We start from the raw sequence: 15,955 nt of genomic DNA, 5'->3' as shown, positions 1-15,955 counted from the left end.
GAACACAAACTTATTCTCCATTTTTTTTTCTACTGAGATTGACTCACCCATTATTGAAATACAGAAATGTAGTGAAATCTTGACCTTCTTTTAACTGACTTGATAGAGCAAATGCAACTCTGGCTGAAAAATATATATTCAATGTGATAACTATATTAATTTTCTGGTAATGTTCATGTGTTAATTCACCTTTTGAATTGTTGAAAAAAAAAAGCGTTTGCTATGTCCAGTTAATTACCTTGACAAAATTCTAGAAATCTTTATCCTGCTTCATTTTGTATTTGAGTGGCAAACTTACCTGTTATTCCAATAATTTTTGATTGCCCACTTAAGCATTCCAACTGCCTATGATGAATGTAATGTCTTTTTGGGTAGTGGGATATTACTAGAAGATGTTGTATCATAGAACTAATAAACTTTGGTCTCTTTGGCATCAGAGGTTGCAGCATAGACTTGTACCACTGTGATAGCAAAGTTCCCATGAATTCAAACATATTCTGTATTTTTGAGATTACACCTTAGTACTGCTTTTTTTTTTCATCCTTTTATTGATTATGAGGGCTATTCTATCTCTTCTTAGAGATTCTTGCTCACAATAGTATATGTGATGATCACATGAGTTAAATTTACCTTTTTCTACTCATTTAAGTTCACTTACATTTAAAATGTTGATATTTAATCTGTTTGACCACATCCAGTTTAACTTGGTTTTTAGATTTTTACATTCCAGGATCCTATGCAACATTGATCTTTACTTTCCTTTTGTCATCAGATGCATCTGCAAGCTGAGTTTCTTTTTAGTTTTGATCCAGCTACTTCCTTAGTACTGGAGATGTTTGTAGTGGCCCTTCCTACTCCCCCAGTAACATATTGGAAACTTTCAGATCTGAGGGACTCATCTGCTGATGTCATCTCTTTTATAATGTCAATATTGTTCCTGGGATTTTCTTGGCAAAGATATTAGATTGGTTTTCCTATTCCTTCTTCAGGGGATATATTTGATAGATACTTTTGCATGCATTTATGCATGTATGTATGTGAGTATGAGTATGTGTATGTATATGTGTACTTTCTGCCATATTGCTAACAAAGTCTTAGTAAACAGCCTATAGTTCCATGGCATAATTGGCTATAACATTAATCTCTGAAAAAATGGGTCCAATCTATATAAATTAAGTTATGGAAGTATAACTTAGTCATCATCCTTCTTTGTATTTCATTTCAGATACAATACAATATATTGGAAAGAGCTCTGGACTTGTCAAAAAGGCCAGTGTTGATGTCTGGTTCTATTTTGCTCTAATTTTGATGATCTTGGATAGGCCACTTAATATAACTAAGTCCGTAAAGCACATATGTAAAGTAAGGATAATTTTTATACTGCTAATCCCAAAAGCCTGTTACAAGGATAAAATGATAAGACTACTTAGAATATTTAATTGTAAATGTTATTAATGTAGATTTAGATAAATAGCAATAGAAAGAAAGGAAAGATAAAAGATAAGGAGGATAGTAAAAGAGAGAGAAAAAGAAAAGAATTATGGGAATGGGATGTATCTATGTATGTATCTTTCTATTTATCTATCTATTTATACACTTAATTGTAGAAGTTTGGGGGGAAGAGGAGGTGAGAAAAGAATAAAGTAAGAAATGAACATCAGAAAACAAAAGAAAACTTATAGGGAAGTCAATAAATGATGGACAGTTCTGAACATACTGTATAAGATTTATTATGTAGACTTTCTTGAAATGGATTTTTTTTCTATTTTGAATCCTCTCATGATCTGTTATGTACACAGTCATTTTTTTTTCTTTTAACTATTTTATATTTAAATAAATTTTAAATAAATATATTTTTAAAATTTTTTATTTAAAAGATTTTTATTCTCAAAACATATGCATAGATAGTTTTCAACATTCACCCTTGCAAAACACTGTGTTCCAATTTTTTATTCCTCCTTTCCCTCACCCCCATCCTAAACAACAAGTAATCTAATATATGTCAAATATGTGCAATCCTTCTATACGTATTTTCATAATTATCATGCTGCACAAGAAAAACCAAATCAAAAAAGGAAAAAATGAGAAAGAAAAAATTCCAGCAAACAACAATCAAAATAGTGAAAAAACTATATTGTGATCCATAGTAAGGTCCTACAGTCCTCTCTCTGGGTACAAATGACTCTTTTCATCACAAGAATATTGCAACTGACCTGAATCACCTTGCTATTGAAAAGAGCCATGTCCATCAGAATTTATCATCATATAATCTTATTGCTATGTATGACGTTCTCTTGGTTCTACTCTCTTCACTAAGCATCATCTCATGTAAGTCTCTTCAGGCCTTTCTGAAATCATCTTGCTGATCATTTCTTATAGAATAATAAATTTACTTTTTGAAGAAGAAATTAAGTCAAAATATTCCTTTTTTTTTTTTTTTTTGGTAGAGTAATATTTCATTCACTCTCTCTCCCCCTTTCTGTTTTGTTTGTCTATAATATAATTGATTATAATCACTTAGCTTAATATCTAAACATGTTAGTTATAATTGATCTTAAATAATATTATGTCTAATCATCATTCATTTAATAACACCATTTGGAAATAAATGCGTGCACTGCAATCATCCTCAGTTGATGTCGTGTTGAAATGTTATTGGATCTTGGTTTTAATCACTCTGACAAGAGTGTATTTTATTTTTCTAAAAAAAGAACAGAAGTGAATGGCAAAATATACAGAAGTGAATGAAACATTGAATTACCCATTGCATTTTAGATATGCTATCCCCAAGCCTATAATGTTGACAATATTTATATATTAATTATAATAGTTTCTACTAAGACAATTCCCTTTCTATAGGCTCTCATTTTGCAGGATCCTAGAGAATTACTTTTCTTTGAATAATGTTAGTTCTCAGAGGGTAGAAGGTTGATATGTACATACATACATATATATATATATATATATATAAAACTCCATGCACAAAAATAAAAATTACATTACAATATATTTAATATTTCCTTTATTCCGACTAACAAATTGCAAACATGAAGGTCACTTGCAAACCAAGTGCTTGCAAGAGTGACCTGTCTAACCACTGTGAGTCCTGTCTTGATATAAATGAGCACCTTAAACCATAAATTGGTGCTTTTCAGATAGGAACCGAAAAATAAACTGTTATAAAATTGTCAGCAGCTGCCAACCAGAGAACTGATTCTATAATTTAGTGAGAAACTAAAAAGATCAAAATCACATTTCTACCTTTTAACAGGCCTTTGGCTGTCGCACAGAAACTGCTAATGGCATCGTATAAGAGAAGGAAGAAGTAGAGGGCATAAGGCCACTTTATATTGCTGGGAAAATGGCCATGCCTTTTCTTAGGCAGCTGTGAATGCTAAGAACAAAAGCTTTTGAACTATAGTGATCTTGCTCTGTGAGATGTCAGTCAGGTGAGCTCATATAAAGAACTGCTATAATAACTATAATGGTTATTATAATTGCTAATAATTAGAGCACATTTGATTAATACAGTATCTCTTTTTCAGAGCTTCAAACCCTCTCGACTACATTCTACCCTATTAATATTATGCTACATCTTCTTTCCATTCACTTTCAAAATTAGATCCAGAAGAGCTGGTCAGCTATCAAATTTTCACCAGTCCCTCTTAGCCTGCCAATTTGGTTAGTTGTCTCCCAATTATCAACATGGTGCTGCAGGGAACTCCTTTTATATATCCCAGTAGGTACCTCAGTTGTGAGACTGCAATGTTAATGAGGGCACAGCATTAACTTTGATCACTGTGTAGTCTAAAAGGAGATACTTCCCCCCTTAACCTTCCAGAGCACTTCTGCTCCTTGCAATCCATTTGGCAAGTGTTTCTGATAGGAAACAAGAGGAGGACGTGAGCAGATTAGTAGAAACATATGAGAACTAATAAGAAAAGCATTCGGCAATAGTAGTTGACTTTGGAAGACAATGAAACAAGGAACATGTTTTTCTTTGTGAGCACTGCCAATAGAGATTTGCAGGGGAGCCTTATCTTGTACCAGATAAACAGGCACCCATTTATTCTTCTATCAGTTTACTCCTATTGACATACTCTACATTCTGGTGACACTCACTTTCTTTATCAAACATGACACTGACACTCCATGTACCCACTGAGTGACTTGTTGCTGTCTGTACTCCTACACAAGGAAATAGTTCCCTTCTCAGCTATGCCTTCTGGCTGGGTTCCTTCACATTATCCAAATTTCAGTTCAATTAATACTTATTTATGAAGTCTTTCCTGATCCTGATCCTCTCCATTACTAGCACCTTTCCTCAGAGTTTATCTTCTATTTATATTGTATATAACTGATATGAACACAATTATTTGCATGTTTTCTCTTTATTGTACTATGTGTTCTTTAATAGTGATGACTGAATTTTTCTTTTTTGGTATTCCTCAAGCTTAATGTAGCACATAGAATACTGATGTACTTCACAAATGAATGATGACTTACTGGCTGTGTTCTGTGCTACTAAGCCCTAGGTACCTGGCATAACTAGTGGTAGTATTCATCTCTTTTGTGATGTGGACAACAAATATTTCTACTGTGTAGCTATTCCTCTTGGTATTGCTTTGGATCCACATAAAGATAACCCTGGAAAGTCTAGTGAATAAATAGATAGTAATGATTTAGTGTTCTAATTCATGCCTTTTTTTTTTTTTTACAAAAATATGCAAGTAATTTAAATAATTCTAAGTCACATATATGCCAATGGGAAGGATCATCCTTTTTTTTTTTTTTATTTTAACAAAGCTGATCCCTTTATAGATATAAAAATGGTTTTCTATCTGAAAGAGAGGTGGGGGGGGGGGAAGGAAGAAAAAAATTGGAATAGAAGGTTTTGCAAGAATGAATGTTGATGTGCATACCCTTTGATCCAGCAGTGTTTCTATTGGGCTTATATCCCAAAGAGGTGCTAAAGAAGGGAAAGGGACCTGTATGTGCCAAAATGTTTGTGGCAGCCCTGTTTGTAGTGGCTAGAAACTGGAAAATGAATGGATGCCCATCAATTGGAGAATGGCTGGGTAAATTGTGGTATATGAATGTTATGAAATATTATTGCTCTGTAAGGAATGACCAGCAGGATGAATACAGAGAGGCTTGGAGAGAACTACATGGACTGATGCTAAGTGAGATGAGCAGAACCAGGAGATCATTATATACTTCGACAACGATATTGTATGAGGATGTATTCTGATGGAAGTGGATTTCTATGACAAAGAGACCTAACTAAGTTTCAATGGATAAATGATGGACAGAGACAGCTACATCCAGAGAAGGAACACTGGGAAACGAATGTGAACTATTTGCATTTTTGATTTTCTTCCCAAGTTATTTTTACCTTCTGAATCCAATTCTCCCTGTACAACAGGAGAACTGTTTGGTTCTGCAAATATGTATTATATCTAGGATATACTGCAACATACTTAACATATGTAGGATTGCTTGCCATCTTGGGGGGGGTAGAGGGAGGGAGGGGAAAAAACGAAACATAAGCGAGTGCAAGGGATAATGTTGTAAAAAATTACCCTGGCATGGATTCTGTCAATACAAAGTTATTATTAAATAAAATAAAATTTAAATTAAAAAAAAAAGAATGAATGTTGAAAACTATGCATTTATTTTCAAAATAAAAAGCTTTATAAAAATAGCACAAAAAAGATATAGAAATAATTAATAGATCAGTAAACTCTATGAGATCACCACAATATTAACATTTTTAATGAATATCATGTCAGTTTTCCTTAATGCTGTCTTGAAGGATTCCATCCAGGCTCTATTTTTGGTTTTGGTTTTCAAGTAGGTAAATTTTTAAAATCATCTCTTCTGGATCTATTTTACAGGTAGATTTGTTTTTCTATTTAAGTATTTCATATTTTCTTCTATTTTTTCTTCTATTCTTTTTGGTTTGTTTTGCTGATTCATGTTGTTTCATACAGTCATTATTTTTCATTTCTCCCAATCTAATTTTCTAGGGTATTTTCCATCCAAAGTTTATTGGGATTGTTTTGGAGCATAGAACTGGTGAGAAAAATCAAATCTGTCATAGCCAATCATTGTTTAATATTGCTGTTGTTATGTACGTTTCCCTGGTTCTATTTGTTTCACTCAGCTTTCGTTCATGTAAATTATTCCAGGCCTTTCTAAAATTAGTTTGTTCATCATTTTTATAGAAAAGTAATATTCCATTACTTTCATATACTATAACTTATTCAGCTATTCCCCAGTTCATGGGCCTCTACTCTTTCCAATTTCTTGTCACCACAAAAAGAACTGCCACAAACATTTCTGCACATGTGGGTCCATTCCCCTTCTTTATGATTTCTTTCGGATACAGGTCCAGTAATGACACTGCTGGATCAAAGGGTATGCACAGTTGTACAGTCCTTCAGGCATAGTTCCAAATTGTTCTCCATTTTACAATTCTATCAACAATACAGGAATGTATCTGTTTTCCCACATCCCTTCCAACATTTATCATTGTCTTTACTTTTAATTTTAATTAATCTAATAGGTGTGAGGTAGTACCTCAGAGTTGTTTTAATTTGCATTTATCTAATCAATTTTAATTTCTTGATCTGAAAATTGTTTGTTCATATCTTTTGATCATTTATCAATTAAAGAATGGTTTGGATTTTAAACATTTGAGTCAGTACTCTCTATATTTTATAGATTAGTCCTTTATCAGAAACACTGACTGTAAACATTTTCCCCTAGCTTTCTGCTTCTCTTCTAATCTTGCTTGCTTTGGTTTTGTTTGGACCTTTGTATGGTTTTTTAAAACTTTTACTTCTTATCCCACTCCAGTGACCAGTATGCTGCATTTTGGAGCTATGCTTTTTAGCTCACTCTAGTTTCTTTTGATTAATATTACCTTTTACAAAACCTTAGGATTATATATACCCTTTCATTAAATAAACCACTGGAGAAGACATTTTAAAAATGATCTTAATGGATCCTTATGATCTGTTTGTCCATTTCAATTTTGAATGATTGGTCTGATGGGGCTTTTTTGTGTTTTGTATTCCAAATTCCATTTTGTTTTTAAGAACAAATTGGCCTTGTTTGCCTAATAATTAAATAGTTTTTTTTTTCTTTCCATTGATTTCATTTCAAAGAAAAAGTAGTCATCACTGTATTTCTGTCTAAATATTTTCCTAACCTTAAATGACTATCTTTCTGGAGATCAGGATACATTTTCTTTATATAAACCTAAATTTATATCTCTAGAGGCCTATTTGGATAAAATAGAGAAAGAGAAGGTCAATGAATTGGGCTTGCAACTAAAAATGCTAGAAAAGGAACAAATTAAAAACCCCCAGTCAAACACTAAACTTGAAATTCTAAAAATAAAAGGAGAGATCAATAAAATTGAAAGTAAAAAAACTATTGAATTAATTAATAAAACTAAGAGTTGGTTCTATGAAAAAACCAACAAAATAGACAAACCCTTAGTAAATCTGATTCAAAAAAGGAAAGAGGAAAATCAAATTGTTAGTCTTAAAAATGAAAAGGGAGAACTCACCACTAACGAAGAGGAAATTAGAGCAATAATTAGGAGTTACTTTGCCCAACTTTACGCCAATAAATTCTACAACTTAAATGAAATAGAAGAATACCTCCAAAAATATAGCTTGCCTAAACTAACAGAGGAAGAGGTAAATATCCTAAACACTCCCATCTCAGAAAAAGAAATAGAACAAACTATCAATCAACTCCCTAAGAAAAAATCCCCAGGACCAGATGGATTTACATGTGAATTCTATCAAACATTTGAAAATCAATTAACTCTAATGCTAAATAAACTATTTGAAAAAGTAGGGATTGAAGGAGTCCTACCAAACTCCTTTTATGACACAAACATGGTACTGATACCTAAACCAGGTAGGCTGAAAACAGAGAAAGAAAATTATAGACCAATCTCCCTAATGAATATTGATGCTAAAATCTTAAATAAAATATTAGCAAAAAAATTACAGAAAATCATCCCCAGGATAATACACTATGACCAAGTGGGATTTATACCAGGAATGCAGGGCTGGTTCAATATTAGGAAAACTATTAACCTAATTGACTATATCAATAACCAAACAAACAAAAACCATATGATCATCTCAATAGATGCAGAAAAAGCATTTGATAAAATCCAACAGCCATTCCTAATAAAAACACTTGAGAGCATAGGAATAAAAGGACTTTTCCTTAAAATAGTCAGAAGCATATATTTAAAACCTTCAGTAAGCATCATATGCAATGGGAAAAAAATGGAACCTTTCCCAGTAAGATCTGGAGTGAAGCAAGGTTGCCCACTATCACCATTATTATTCAATATTATATTAGAAACACTAGCCTCTGCAATAAGAGTTGAGAAAGAGATTAAAGGAATTAGAGTAGGCAATGAGGAAACCAAACTATCACTCTTTGCAGATGATATGATGGTATACCTAGAGAACCCCAGAGAGTCTACAAAAAGCTATTAGAAATAATTCATAATTTTAGCAAAGTAGCTGGCTACAAAATAAATCCCCATAAATCCTCAGCATTTTTATACACCACCAACAAAATCCAAGAGCAAGAGATACAAGAGAAATTCCATTCAAAATAACTGTTGATAGCATAAAATATTTGGGAATCTACCTACCAAAGGAAAGTCAGGAATTATTTGAGCAAAATTACAAAAAAGTTTCCACACAAATAAAGTCAGACTTAAATAATTGGAAAAATATTAAGTGGTCTTGGATAGGCCGAGCGAATATAATAAAGATGACAATACTCCCTAAACTAATCTATTTATTTAGTGCTATACCAATCAGACTTCCAAGAAAATATTTTAATGATCTAGAAAAAATAACAACAAAATTCATATGGAACAATAAAAAGTCGATAATCTCAAGGGAATTAATGAAAAAAAAAAATCAAATGAAGGTGGTCTAGCTGTACCTGATCTAAAATTATATTATAAAGCAGCAGTCACCAAAACCATTTGGTATTGGCTAAGAAATAGATTAGTGGATCAGTGGAAAAGGTTAGGTTCACAAGACAGAATAATCAACTATAGCAATCTAGTGTTTGACAAACCCAAAGATTCTAACTTTTGGGATAAGAATTCATTATTTGATAAAAACTGCTGGGATAACTGGAAATTAGTATGGCAGAAATTAGGCATGGACCCACACTTAACACCATATACCAAGATAAGATCAAAATGGGTCCATGACCTAGGCATAAAGAATGAGATTATAAATAAATCAGAGGAACATAGGATAGTTTATCTCTCAGACTTGTGGAAGAGAAAGAAATTTGTGACCAAAGATGAACTAGAGACCATTACTGATCACAAAATAGAAAATTTCGATTACATCAAATTAAAAAGCCTTTGTACAAACAGAACGAATGCAAACAAGATTAGTAGGGAAGCAACAAACTGGGAAAACATCTTTACAGTTAAAGGTTCTGATAAAGGCCTCATTTCCAAAATATATAGAGAACTGACCCTAATTTATAAGAAACCAAGCCATTTTCCAATTGTTAAATGGTCAAAGGATATGAACAGACAATTTTCAGGTGATGAAATTGAAATTATTACCACTCACATGAAAGAGTGTTCCAAATCATTATTGATCAGAGAAATGCAAATTAAGACAACTCTGAGATATCACTACACACCTGTCAGATTGGCTAAGATGACAGGAAAAAATAATGATGAATGTTGGAGGGGACGCGGGAAAACGGGGACACTGATGCATTGTTGGTGGAGTTGTGAACGAACCCAACCATTCTGGAGAACAATCTGGAATTATGCCCAAAAAGTTATTAAAATGTGCATACCCTTTGATCCAGCAGTGTTTCTATTGGGCTTATACACCAAAGAGATTCTAAAAAAGGGAAAGGGACTTGTATGTGCCAAAATGTTTGTAGCAGCCCTGTTTGTAGTGGCTAGAAACTGGAAAATGAATGGGTGCCCATCAATTGGAGAATGGCTGGGTAAATTGTGGTATATGAATGTTATGGCATATTATTGCTCTGTAAGGAATGACCAGGAGGATGAATACAGAGAGTCTTGGAGAGACCTACATGGACTGATGCTAAGTGAGATGAGCAGAACCAGGAGATCATTATATACTTCGACAACGATATTGTATGAGGATGTATTCTGATGGAAGTGGATTTCTATGACAAAGAGACCTAACTGAGTTTCAATGGATAAATGATGGACAGAGACAGCTACACCCAGAGAAGAAACACTGAGAAACGAATGTGAACTATTTGCATTTTTGATTTTCTTCCCGAGTTATTTTTACCTTCTGAATCCAATTCTCCCTGTGCAGCGGGAGAACTGTTCGGTTCTGCAAATATGTATTGTATCTAGGATATACTGCAACATATTTAACATATATAGGACTGCTTGCCATCTTGGGGAGGGGGTGGAGGGAGGGAGGAGAAAAATCGAAACATAAGCGAGTGCAAGGGATAATGTTGTAAAAAATTACCCTGGCATGGATTCTGTCAATATAAAGTTATTATTAAATAAAATAAAATTAAAATAAAAAAAATAAACCTAAATTTAAAAAATCCTCTTCATCACTATAACATTTGAAAAAATATTTTCTTTCTTCAATCAGTCTTCGTCATTGAATCCTCTCAAAGTCTTGCTATGATGTCATTTCCCTACTCAAAGTTCTTCTCTACTGGTTGTTTGCAACATAAATTTTGCATGACTTTTCAATAAATACTTATTAAACACTCATTGAGTGCCAAACACCATGCTAGGTGATGGGGTAATTTAAAAGATTAGATCAGATGTGATCTTCACGCACCCCTAGCAAGTTTTCAATATAAAAAGAGGATAACATAATGCATGCATAAATAATTATAATTAAAAATCTTAGAAAGCAAAATATATTTTATTTATAAAAGGCACAAAATGTTATATAAGAAAGAAGAGAGAGACTAAATGGATTAAGGAAAGTTTCATGGATAAAGTGGCATTTACTTTGAAATGTCAAGAATTATTTAAAATTCAACAGGAAGAAATAAATTAAGTTATTGTGTAATAAATCAAAAATATATTATTAATTGCTCAACTTTTTGCTGAAATTTCCTTTTAATATTACTAATTTGGCAAATGTCAAGAATCATGCATATTTCCTGATAAAAAAATATAAGTAAAGAAATATGTTGTGACTATATTTTGAATGTCTTCTACATATGACTTCTTGTAAAAACTTGTTTTAAATTTCACAGAGTACATTCACCATTATTTCTGTGTTATGTCATCTAGTTTAATGCTCTCTTCTCTAAATTATTTTAATATTTCCTTGATATTCATTCCTTTTTTCATTTTTCTGTATCATTTCCATTCCTTATTCACCTCTAAAAACTACGCCCCCCAGGGAAAAATATTAACACCCTTTCTTTTGTAATAAATAAGTATAGTCAAACAAATCAATTTCAAACTTTTTCTCAGATTAACTCTGTCAAAATTTAGGAAACCAAAATAGTTCTAATGATAATTCTTTAGTCTTCACAGTTTTTTTTCTTTAAAATATTACCATAATTTGTTTATAGCTGATTCTATTTAACTCTGTAGTTGTTTATATAAATCCTCTTAGTGTTCTCTCTCTCTGTCTCTTGTTACTATTTATTAAAATAAACTAATATTCTGTCATATTAATATTCCATAAGTATATCAGCCATTTCTCAACTGATGCATAGTCCCTTTGATTTTTTTTTAATAAAACAAAGTATTGTCATATTTTTTTAAATATATGTGGTTTCTCTCCCTTTGTCAGAAAACTCTTTTAGGTTTATATGTTATCTATTGCGGGAGTCAAATTGCTTTCCAGAATAGTTGGTCAAATGATAAGTAAACCAACAATGTCTTAGCTTATCTGTACTCCTTCTTGTCTATCCTTTGGTATGTCCCTTTATTTCCATCTTTGCCAGTCTGAGAGATCAGAGATGAAATAATTAGAATCAGAATTGTATTTCTATTTTTGTTAGTTATTTGGAGAAAAATGTAGTGAATAATAGTTTGCCTCTTTTTTTTGGAAAATTGATCATGTATCCATTGGGAAATGCTTCTTCTTCTAATATATTTGAATAACTTTATTTATATCTTGAATATCACAATGTTTTAAAAAAACATTAATGCAAAAGTTTTCCCAATTACATTTTATTTCTATATCTAATTGCATTGTTTTTGTTTGAATACAAGGGAAAAAGAAACATTTTTAACTATTTTATCTACTGTTATCCTTTCTACCCTTTGTTTGATTAAAAACTTCTTTCTTTTTCCAGTCTTGATAGAAATTTCTTTCTCTTTTTTTAAATCTCTCTCTGATAAGATTTTTAAAATACAGATCACATATCCATTTAAAATACATTTTGGATACTGGATAAATATTGATACAAACCTAAATTCTACCAGATTGCTTTCTAGTTTTCCCCAAAATTTTGGTTTTGCTGAATGTTTTCTTATCCAAGTAGTTGAAGTTCTTAGGCTATTCATCACTATATGACTAATTGTCTTCTATGTCTTATGTATGTAATCTGTTCAAATGATCAACTTTCAAAAAAGATTAACAATTAACATTGTATGATACTTCTCTGTTTAACGCCATCTTCTTACATATCCCTGTGACTGTGTTAATTTTCCCTGAGATTCATAATCTTTTCTTCTTTAACATGAATTGTCTTATATTTAGAGAAATCAAGAAGCAAAGACATGCAGCATGACCTCAGGACCCTGAAAGCATCTTTCTCTTTTAGACCTAAATTTGTACCTTTTTGAGAACACAAAGGAAATACTACAATGAAATATAATATAATTAAAGTGTTGATGCCAGGTCATTTAGCATTTAAGTAGAATTTTTTTCTATATAAATAGAACTATATTCACCTGTATTTCAGTATACCATTGAAGTATCATGCCCTTAAAGTCCATTGCTCATTTTATAGATTTTTCTTTCCAGGTGGTCAGAATTTAAATCCAGAGTTATCTCCATTAATTCAAGTAACCAAAAATACTCTTTGCTTAGTCATAAGATTTCCCTAATCTGTTGAATTTCCCTTACTCTGCTCAATGGCCTATCTATTAAGGGTTTTTGTCCATTACAATCAGTACCATAATTCCTTTAAGAAATTATCTTTTAGATTGATGAACAAAGAAGGAAAAGGAAATTATTTTGGATTCTCCCACATCCCCTCCAACATTCCATATTATTTTTTCCTGTCATCCTAGCCAATCTGACAGGTGTGTAGTGGTATCTCAGAGTTGTCTTAATTTGCATTTCTCTCATTAATAATGATTTGGAGCATCTTTTCATATGGCTAGAAATAGTTTCAATTTCTTCATCCAAAAATTGTCTGTTCATTTCCTTTGGCCATTTATCATTGGATAATAGCTTGATTTCTTATAAATTAGAGTCAATTCTCTATATATTTTGGAAATGAGGCCTTTATCAGAACCTTTGACTGTAAAAATGTTTTCCCTCACTGAATTTCTTAAAGAAAGATCAGGGAGGGAGATAATTTATCCACTCCCATCATCATGAAAGTTTTCTTGAAGAGATGCTACTTGAAAGAATCCACCAAAAGATAAGTATTAAAGAAGAGGAAATAGAAGAGTTATAGAACATTCTAAATAAACAAAATAGTTTGAATGGGAACAACCATTTCTAATTTAGATTGTGAAATATAGTTAGTCAAAGCTATTTGCCATTGTGTAGACTGCTTAACATCTTAACATCTTAACATCAAAATGAGAAGCAGAGAGATATAATGTTTAAAGGACTGCTCTTTAGTCAAGAATACATGAATTTATGTCACAAATACTAACTTACTACCACTGCTAAATCACTTAACATTTCAAAGATCCCATGCAGCTCATTAAGATTTATCATACTTTGCTATATATTGTGACAAAGTTTCTATATATTATATAATACAGGAAGTTTGCATACTCAGATTTCTTCAATCTAATTGTATAATGAGTCTACAATGCTTCTCCCTAAATAAAGAAAATAGTCCAATAATTGTCATTTTGTCATTTTTTATTACTATCATCATCAAGATGCATTGTGGCAAATGCAAAAAAAAAATTCTAAAATAATATATATTAAAAAATTCTGGTCCATGAGTGTTCCCCCTCCCCCCATGCAAAAAAATCATGATGTGACCTAACAGTGGATGCTTATTACAAAGTATATGATATCTGACTAGTTTGTATGGGATTTCAGATACTCATGTATTTCCAATTAAGAAAAATTTCTCTTAAATACAAAAAGGCATTAGAAAAGAATCTACTCATAAAAGAGGCTCCATTATGTCTACAGGACATCTCTCAGTTTCAGCTTAGAAGTCATACCCTTGATGGTTCCTTGGTCATTCATAGGCCTAAGCACCTTTATACTCCAAACTGATAAATGGGACCTAATAGAAGAGGTAGAAAAGTACCTGCCTGTCAATGGGTGCATTTTGACACTTATCTCACTCTTCTTTTTTTGAGGTAAGAAAGACATGTTGCCACTAAACCTGTAATGAATTTGTTTCTGAATATGGAATGAGCTTTATGGCAAATACTTTTTTTTTTCTTTTTCAGTTATTGGCTTTATTTTATTCTTTTTTTTTTATTATTTAAAAAAAAAATTATTTACATTATCCCTTGCACTCACTTCTGTTCCAACTTTTTCCCTCCTTCCCTCCACTCCCTCCCCACAGTACATCCTAGGTACAATATATCTGTACAGAACTGAACAGTTCTCTTGTTGCACAGGAAGAATTGGATTCAGAAGGTAAAAATAACCCGGGAAGAAAAACGAAAATGCAAACAGTTTACATTCATTTCCCAGTGTTCTTTCTTTGGGTGTAGCTGCTTCTGTCCATCATTGATCAATTTAAACTGAGTTAGATCTTCTCTTTGTCAAAGAAATCCACTTCCATCAGAATACATCCTCATATAGTAATGTTGTTGAGGTATATAATGATCTCCTAGTTCTGCTCATTTCACTCAGCATCAGTTCATGTAAGTCTTTTCAAGCCTCTCTGTATTCATCCTGTTGGTCATTTCTTACAGAACAATAATATTCCATAACATTCATATACCACAATTTACCCAACCATTCTCCAATTGATGGGCATACATTCATTTTCCAGTTTCTAGCCACTACAAACAGGGCATGGCAAATTCTTTAAAAATAAAATTTCATCTTTCTCAAGTCATTCAGTAAAAATCTAAAGCAATTATCTGATACTTAAATTATAGTGATTTTTAGCATGTATAAAGTTTATTGGGGTATCCATATTTCTATCACATAATCTGCTCATATTGGGGTTTAGAATGAAATTATTCTAATCTGTTGGATTTTAAAATGTGCTCCTAAATTTTGAACCAGCAGCAGTCTCATTTTAGCAATAACACAAATTACCATTTTAACAATTGTTAATTAAAATAAAAGGTTTACTTATTAAATATAATTTTTCAAAGTCTTTCCTTTAAGAACATTATCTGTTTCTAATGGGATTTAATGTAATAATATTAATAGTATTATATTTTGTTTAGTTTGCATTACCCAATTTGTTAAATTATTTTACACACAATGCACATGACATAATAGTACCATATTCCAGTGTTGGAAATTGAGTTTTGTAGTCTAGTTGTAATTGCATTTATTATAATATAATTGGTATTGATGTTGCAACTCATTCTTTCTATCTTTGGTTATTTCAGGAAATGTTGCTTGATGCTAGAACTGCAGAATTACAGACTTAAAAAATATATTTTTAAAAAAATTTTGTAGGACTCATCATCATGAATATGTATTAGTATTTAAACATATGAACAAATGATAACTTGTTTATCAAGTCATCATTTTTTCTAATCAAGAACATGATAAAGACA

Source organism: Antechinus flavipes, chromosome 1 (assembly GCF_016432865.1).
Source record: "Antechinus flavipes isolate AdamAnt ecotype Samford, QLD, Australia chromosome 1, AdamAnt_v2, whole genome shotgun sequence".
NCBI lineage: Eukaryota > Metazoa > Chordata > Mammalia > Dasyuromorphia > Dasyuridae > Antechinus > Antechinus flavipes.
This window is presented reverse-complemented; position numbering follows the sequence as displayed.